Source organism: Strix uralensis, chromosome 16 (genome assembly GCF_047716275.1).
Source record: "Strix uralensis isolate ZFMK-TIS-50842 chromosome 16, bStrUra1, whole genome shotgun sequence".
NCBI classification, from domain to species: Eukaryota; Metazoa; Chordata; class Aves; order Strigiformes; family Strigidae; genus Strix; species Strix uralensis.
In genome coordinates, this window is record NC_133987.1 from 17,134,089 (window position 1) to 17,141,771 (window position 7,683).

At 45.7% G+C, this 7,683-nt stretch overlaps 1 protein-coding gene across 1 annotated transcript in view; it reads right to left on the reverse strand.

The window, feature by feature from the left end:
* Positions 1–611, reverse strand: part of ABAT (4-aminobutyrate aminotransferase) — a 58,014-nt gene extending 57,403 nt beyond the window's left edge. Inside the window, exon 1 of the mRNA XM_074886437.1 lies at positions 495–611. The gene's annotated coding sequence lies outside the window, so the exon portion shown is untranslated. The remainder of the gene's footprint in view (positions 1–494) is intronic.
* Positions 612–7,683: the final 7,072 nt, after the last annotated feature.

The following is a 7,683-nucleotide window of genomic DNA, read 5'->3' on the forward strand; positions in this document are numbered from 1 at the left end:
CCCGACCCGCACCCGCGGGGTCCAGAACCAGGCTCAGGTCTGACAACAAGCGGACGCCCCGCGGATGTCAGCACCCCGACAGCGGGCGGGCACAGCAGCAGCCCCCCCGCGGCACCCCTGCCGCTCAGCCCACGCGTGCGCGCCAGACCCGCCGGAGCCGAGGGGAGAGGGGCCACGGCCGGACCCCCCGGGAGGCCTCAGCGACACCCCCCCTGACCGCAGGCGAGCCCCGGGGCGGAGACGGCGGCGGAGGGACGCCTGGCAGCCTCCCGCCGCGGGACGCGCATCAGAAGGGGGCGGTGAGGGAGCCCCGCCGGGTCGGGGCGGCCCGGCAGCCTGCGGGCTCCTGGCCCGGCGAGGCCCGCGGCGAGTCCCGCTCGTCGGGCAGGAGCGGGTCCCCGCCAGGGGAGCGCGGGTGGGGGAGAAGGCTCACGCAGGCCCCCCCCCCGCCCCTAGCGGCCCGGCCGCCGACCCCGCGCGGTTCCGCCGCTCACCGGGAAGTGCGGGGCTGCGTCGCCTCCGGCCGCCGCGCTGGGGCTGAGCCGCGCTGGGGCTGAGCCGCCGCAGGCCCCCGCGCGCGCTGCCCGCTGCCTGCGCGGCCCCGCCGCCGCTCCCCGCCCCGCTCCGCGCGCCGCAGCCAATCCGCGCCGCCGCCCGCAGCCCCGCGCCCAGCGCGGCCAATGGGAGCGCGCGGCTCGGGCTGGCCCCGGCGGGGCGGGGCGAGCAGCCCCAGTCAGTGCCCCGCGGAGCGAGCCAGGACCGAGGGGAGGAGGAGGAGGAGGAGGAGGAGGAGGAAGAGGAGGGAGGGGCGGCCTCGCCCGCGGGTGGCTTCTGGCCGAAACCCCGGTGATGCTGGAACGCGGGGCTACCGATGGACCCGACCTGCAGCCGCCGTCACGGCGCACGGCCGTGGAGCAGCGATCGCCCACGCTGGCTACCTGTCACCTCCGGCAGGCAACACGAGAGAAACCAGAGTCCTGCTGCTGGCACTCGCAGCTCATTTCTTCTTGCAAAAGGAGCTGCCAGCCCTTCCTGGGGCTGCTCTGCTCCATTCCGCTCTGTAGGCCCTGGTGCACCTCAGAGAAGGGCCGGGGAGCCTGTTCGCTGATTGTGATGGGAATGGGTCTGCACTACCACAGCTGCACAAAGACCTACTCTCCTTTCACTATTTCCTAATATTTACCTGCAGCCACTTGGGACATACTTATTTGAGCAAACACTGCAACAGGGAAAGCCATTTGGGCTTTTAACTGATTAGAAATTCAAATCAAACCTAGCATTGATGTCAAACTCCAGATTTAAAATCCAAGGCTTCACTAATATTTAAGCCTGACCTAGAACAAACACCTTTTTCTTACAGACAGTAGTGGATCGAAGCAGCCGGGTGCGACACACAGGGCAGTCAGATGCAGATGGCACAGGAACCCTCCTACCCAACACCACGCGTGTCCCTGTCACTGAACAGTCCAGCATTCAGGTGAGATTAACTCAGTACAGAGCTGATGCATCAGTAAATTTACAGCCAGGATTCAATCCTCTCTGAAGACATCAGCAATCAGTCAACTCTCTGTAGTGTGGGAGTGGGACTGCTCACCAATATTAAGCTTTCCCAATAGCTTCTCTATAAGGAATAATGACCCTTTCTTCTGTCGCTGCTTAGTTCATCTACAGCAAGGTGGTATTTGCAGACACAAAACTACCCTTGAAATTCCTACAAAATAATAAATATTATTATGTATCTCAGCTCCAACAAAAGCTCTTGCAAGCACACTGAATCCTACCTGGACTCTCACCTCACAGAATTCTAGGTCTCATTCACAGTCTGGGTTTTCTTCAGAAAAAAAAGCAAGCAGAAGGCCAACACAAACTTCTGAAGCATATACCTCCCTCCCCTCTCCCGTGACCAACATGCAGGCATCTGTTCCCTTTTCAGAGGACTTCACAAGAGAACTCTTGCACTAGGATTCATAACAGATGCACACTTCAGTCACGAGAGAGAGGAGCTGTCAGATCCTGCTCAGCCCTCAAGTGCCTCCACTGAAGGCTCCAGGGAGTATCCTGCAGCAGATATCATGGCAGAGCTGCTGGAGGTCCCTAGACAGAAGAGCTCAGCAGGACACAAGCAAGGCAGGAACCCTGCAGGCTCTGAGCTGCCAAAGCTGTTCTTTTTGCTGCAAACACCACTGATTTGCAGATACTGCTACAGGACCCTTCTGCCCCTGCACACATCGCTTGAGGCTGAGCCATCTACGCTACTTCATTTCCACTTATCCTGGGTAGAACTCTTACTTCTGTCACAGTTTATTACAATAAGAAAGATTTAATGGTCCAAAATTGCAAGAAAGGCAGCCATTTAGCCGTTAAGAAAACCTTTGTATCAGAAAGGATAAGGAAGCACTAGAACAGATTACTGGGAGAAATACAGACCTCTATCATGAGAGCCTTTAGTAAGAAGCAAGACAAACACTTATCAGGATTCTCGGATGAGTATGATTCTGCTTTGAGAGGAAAACTGAGCAGATAATTTCTTGGTGTCCCTTCTGATCCATCGACAATGTGAAACTGCCACTGGTATCCCATCGAACAGGAATTGAGTTAAGCTATTACAGAGCAGTAAATTTTACTTTTCTCATGACTTTTCTGTCCAACTCACTGTTGACTTCCTTGCCTAACCCATTACATGTATTCTTCCTCATCTCTGAAGCAAGAGTTAATATTACTTTTTAATTATTATTAATTAACATCTTACTTGTCACTATCTGATCCACTATCAAATATACCCAGTATTCAAAGGGAAAAACACCATCACTTTAAGAATGGAGAGATAGTCCAACTTGACAAGTTCCCAAGGGATCACCTGGTACAGTCACTTGTGCTAGCACCGAACTGCATTCAGAGACTGCCAAGGCATTTTTCGATCATATATTCCCACAATAAACAACCTTCTCCTTCATTTTCCAATTAACTTGTTTTCTTTACAGTTGGTGCTAGTGTATTATTTTCATTGCCTGATCAGCTCAATCCTAAAAGTATAAACATGAAACAAGATTCCCGTCTTTCAGAATAATTATTAGTTATAAGAAACTGGAGAGGACAAATTCCATCAAATAAAGAAAGTTTTTATAGAGTATAATTTACTGTCACTACCCCTATTACAAAAGAAAATCCCTCATACAAAGTAAGCAGGAGCTTAGAGAACATGCTGACCTTGCTGAAGAGCTAGGGATGTTCCTTGGCATCTCCTCTTCCCAGCACCACTGGGACTGGTTTAGGCATGCAATCTGTAAACACACACACATATCCGCAGATATGATGTTACTTCATTTGGGTGTTGGTATTGTTAAAAGAAACTCCGTATGCCACCTGCTGGAAGAAACCTTCTCAGGCAACGTGTGGTACCAACACATCTGACTGCACTCTGTTGGCAGCCTGAAGAGGTGGTATTTTTCAAGATGTACCTTTACCCTGTTAATGCACCAACTTTCAGCACAGATGCACAGGACACGCAGAAAGTCAGGGTCAGGATAAGTGAAACAAAAGCAGGATGAACAATGTCAGAAAAAACAAGCCTTTGGACCTATGTCACATGAGAAAGCACATGACAGCCTAGCAGTAAGAAGTAGCTAATTTTTAAATCCTACTACCTGACTTGAACCTCCGAAGTCTTTTTGTCTCCTTCCATTGCTTTCTTTTAGCTACACACATCACACTGTGCTTACCCGGTCAGTCTGGTGTAACTTTCTAGGTAACAGCACATTAATCAATAATTCATACTTTGTCCTATGAAAAACACTGCATAATCTTCTCTTTAGAAGGTAGAGGAAAGCAAGGGGCAGGATTTGTAACCGGATGCTGGAAAATCTGAAAAGAAACAGCTTCTTTCCAGCAGCTGTGGCAGATCCCATTCAAGACTAGAACCTGATTGGTTTTGGTTAATGATAATTAGTTTGTCTCTGACAATGTTTTCAAATAAATGAAAACAAGTTTCAGAATGCAGGAAGAAATGAAGAATTCTTACTCTCTAACTCCATTGCTTCCCATTTTCTATTTCTTCTCCTGTCTCTAACCTTTGGGATTAATCTACAGGAGAGCACTTTTCTGCCAACCGTATTTTTCAGGTTACGAACACCATAATCACACTCAGGAGGTGAACTGCATTTTAAAGACATGTTGCTAAGCATTAAGTGAGTAATTCTCAATTTACTTTCAGACTGAAAAACCTCTACAAGTTTATGAGGCAGGCAGCTATCCTTGACATTTCACAATAAGCAGATACACAGGAATTCAGCAGCCACTTTTCAGAAGCAACACTTAGCACCAACAACTGCCCTTAAAATCAACAGCAGCATTCAGCCTTAACACTTCTGGCAACCTGACTACAAGTAATCGTGGTCTCAGGCACATGACTGAGATAAATCAGCTTGCTAAAATGCCATGCACTGCCACATGTGTTAAGAGTACAGTTTCATATAACCCCAAAGTGGACCCAACTATCCATTGCCATCAAAAGAGCTGGTCTGCTCTCTCTTTACACCCCCAGCAACAAAACTCTACTGATGGCCTTGTATTGGATCACAGGTGTCAGTTGGATTAGATCTCATTGGTCCAATGGAGAAATACACTTGCAATTAGATTTCCTTGGAATCAAAAAAATCTGACTCAGATTGCAAAATTGCTATAACCAACATTATGGAAGGGGAAAATATGCAACTAGAATATAAAATAAGCACAGAAGGTTGAAAGCAGGACTGCTTCTACAGCAGCTGCCTATTCTTTTATTAAAATAAAGCATAATGCAAAATGATACCCTTCACCTGTGGCCCACATAGAGAAAAACATATTATATATGCTTCAGTGATCAAAGTTTAGATGGACAGATTGTGATTCAGCTACAGCACAGTAGCCCATGAGCTTGACTCAGACTCTTAGGGCTCTTCAGAGATGGGCAGCCAAAACCCAGCCCACATGAAAGACTGCTTTGAAAACACATTGCTCAATGCAAGAAATAGGGCAACTGTGCAGATGTAATAAAACTGAGGACCTGCGTCCTCATTCTGCTGCAAGAATCTGACTTTTATTTCTCTATAAGCATTATAACTTGTACCTTCATCTTTTGACAGGCCAGTACCTCTACATAAAAGGACATTAAAGAAAACAAAAACAAACATAAATACATCATGATCAAGCTTACTTGTTTGTATCACCTAGACATTGGGGCTCCTGAATTTCCCCTATTGCTTTCCAGGAGTTACTTCCTGAGAACTAGCCCCCACCCCCCATTACTTTCTTGGAGTTTCCTGTGCTGCTTCCAGACAATCCCCAGACTGCTGTGCAGGACTGCACCTCCCTGCAATTCCTGGCATTCCAAAAAAACCCCCACGCTACTTTCTAGGATTTCCCTCAGCTTTGTAGGAATGCCCCTGCCCCTCCAAATCCTTCTGGATTTCCAGGAAGTACTTGTGCTGCTTTCTAGGACCACCACGGATAGCTCCCCCCACCCCTACCCTTTTCAGGGAATCTCATTTTCTATCCAGGATTTCTCCCTTTTCTATTTTGTAATTAATATGATTTGCTTGTATAGCACTAGGAAAAGTACAATAATCTTGTTATTTTTTCCCCTTATACTATTTAAGGCCTCTAGCAAGACATGGGTCTGTGCTTCAGAAACAGTGTAATGAATGTTCATAAAATCATGTAATACTGCAAGGTCACTGGTAAAGTGCATTTAAGTCTTTCCAAAATTGACTCTAATCACTTTTACTGTTGTGAAATAATCAATTTCATAGTTTACTTTAAACACATTGTGCTACCCCACTAGAGATAGGCAAGTATTATACTGGTTCCTTAAAGAAAGTTGCTGGAGTCCATTGGTTTATTGATCTTGCCATGCAAGACAGCAGAAATCTCAAACACACAAAATTATTTCTTCAAGTTTCAAGATGTCTGCCAGAATGAAAAAAAACAACCAACCAACCCACCTCCAGAAATTCAACTGCCAGGGACAAAGCCCTTAATTGTCTGGTGAAAATGAGGAAGGACTGAAGCTAGTGGTGTATGTAGAAGTTCATGAGAACAGTCAAGTCAATGACTAGGCAATCTCATGAGATTTATCTGCTATGTCTTCGAGATCCAATTTAAGTCCTGATTTTCTAATGAATGAGAAGTCCCTACCACACACACAAAGTTACATCCACTTCTTCCTAGAATGTTTCCTGAAAATCCAAAACCGCTGGAGGCAGCCTTCTAAAGCTACTGTTAAAAAGTAGGTAATTAAACATAACTTTTGGTAAAGATTATTTCCATGGTGACTTCATCTCCAATACACACATCTGCAAGTCTAGTGAGAAATGCAGAACTACATAGTCAATCTAAACTGTTTCTCCAAAATACAATATTGTTAAAACAGAAAGGAACAGCGTGTTTAACAAACTGTAAAATGTTTTGACTCAAAGTGTTGTACAGCAGATGGAGCTACAAGTATGGTCTATGAATAGCCACCTACACATGAGAACATACAGAGATAATAAATATACATAATGTATCCCATCAAGTGATTATCTTAACTTTTCTTTCTACTACAAAATGACACACAGAAGTTCACTTTTGTGAACAGAAGTTCACAACAAAGCAGCTTTCCACGTTTCACATCAACAAAGATTGAAAATAAATAAATGTAGTCAGCTTGCAATGCTCATTCAAATGTCACACAAGTTCAAGGTCTTCTTTTGACCAATATCTACAATTATGTCATCCACATTCCTCTTAAGAGAAGATAAAAGCAGGACAGAGATGCCTGCCATCTTCCTCTGAAGTGTGGGGACTGAGAAAGGACACGTGTTACTTCACCATACACCAGTGACAAAAGTAAAAATCAGTTTGTTTCAAGTAAGATTCCTCCTGGAAGATCACGTGTTCATCCATTACTGCACTTCAAGAAAATTGTGACACTCCTCTCCTTTATCAGAAATAAGTGCACTGCAAGCATTCCACAGGTTCCTCTCCACCTCTCCCCTGTGTTCCTCTCTCCCCAAGACAATCCATCTGGCTGACCAACCAGACTATGCCAACCAGATCTGGAAGTGCTCCCAAGTGCACAATGACTTCATTTAGCAGAGGAGAAAGTCAGTTTTCCCAACGAAATCTTTCCAACCTCAGCTCCACAGCAGAGTAGAAACATTAATAAATTTAAATTAAGCACCTACCTTCTCTTCCTTCCCCCTCACAGAAATAAAGGACTTGCAGAAATGGGCAATATTGCTAGAAACATTTACTAATTCCCCTTTTTTCCCTACTAGCTATGAGGTGGTCAAAAAGAAGTATGTGAATAGGTCAGCAGAGTTCTTAAGGGTTTTACAATGAAATATGCAAACTCTTTGCCAGTAGCTCACAAGTCCAAGACCATCCAACCTGATGGTGAATCTTTTGACTTTTCCTTTAAGTTGGTATGAATTGAAAGCCTCACACAATTTAGACTGGACTCTTGTATACATGCTAATATCTTCTCCCCCTCACAATCACATTTTCTCCTTTCCATCTGGCTAAAAATCATGGCAAATTGTGTCTAACACACAGCAAAAAAAACAGGTATAAGACAGAACTGCCAAAGGAAAAAAAAAAAAAAAATCTAACAACATTACCTGTTACAGTTTTTCAAAATTTAGATACATCACCAGAGGAGCATAC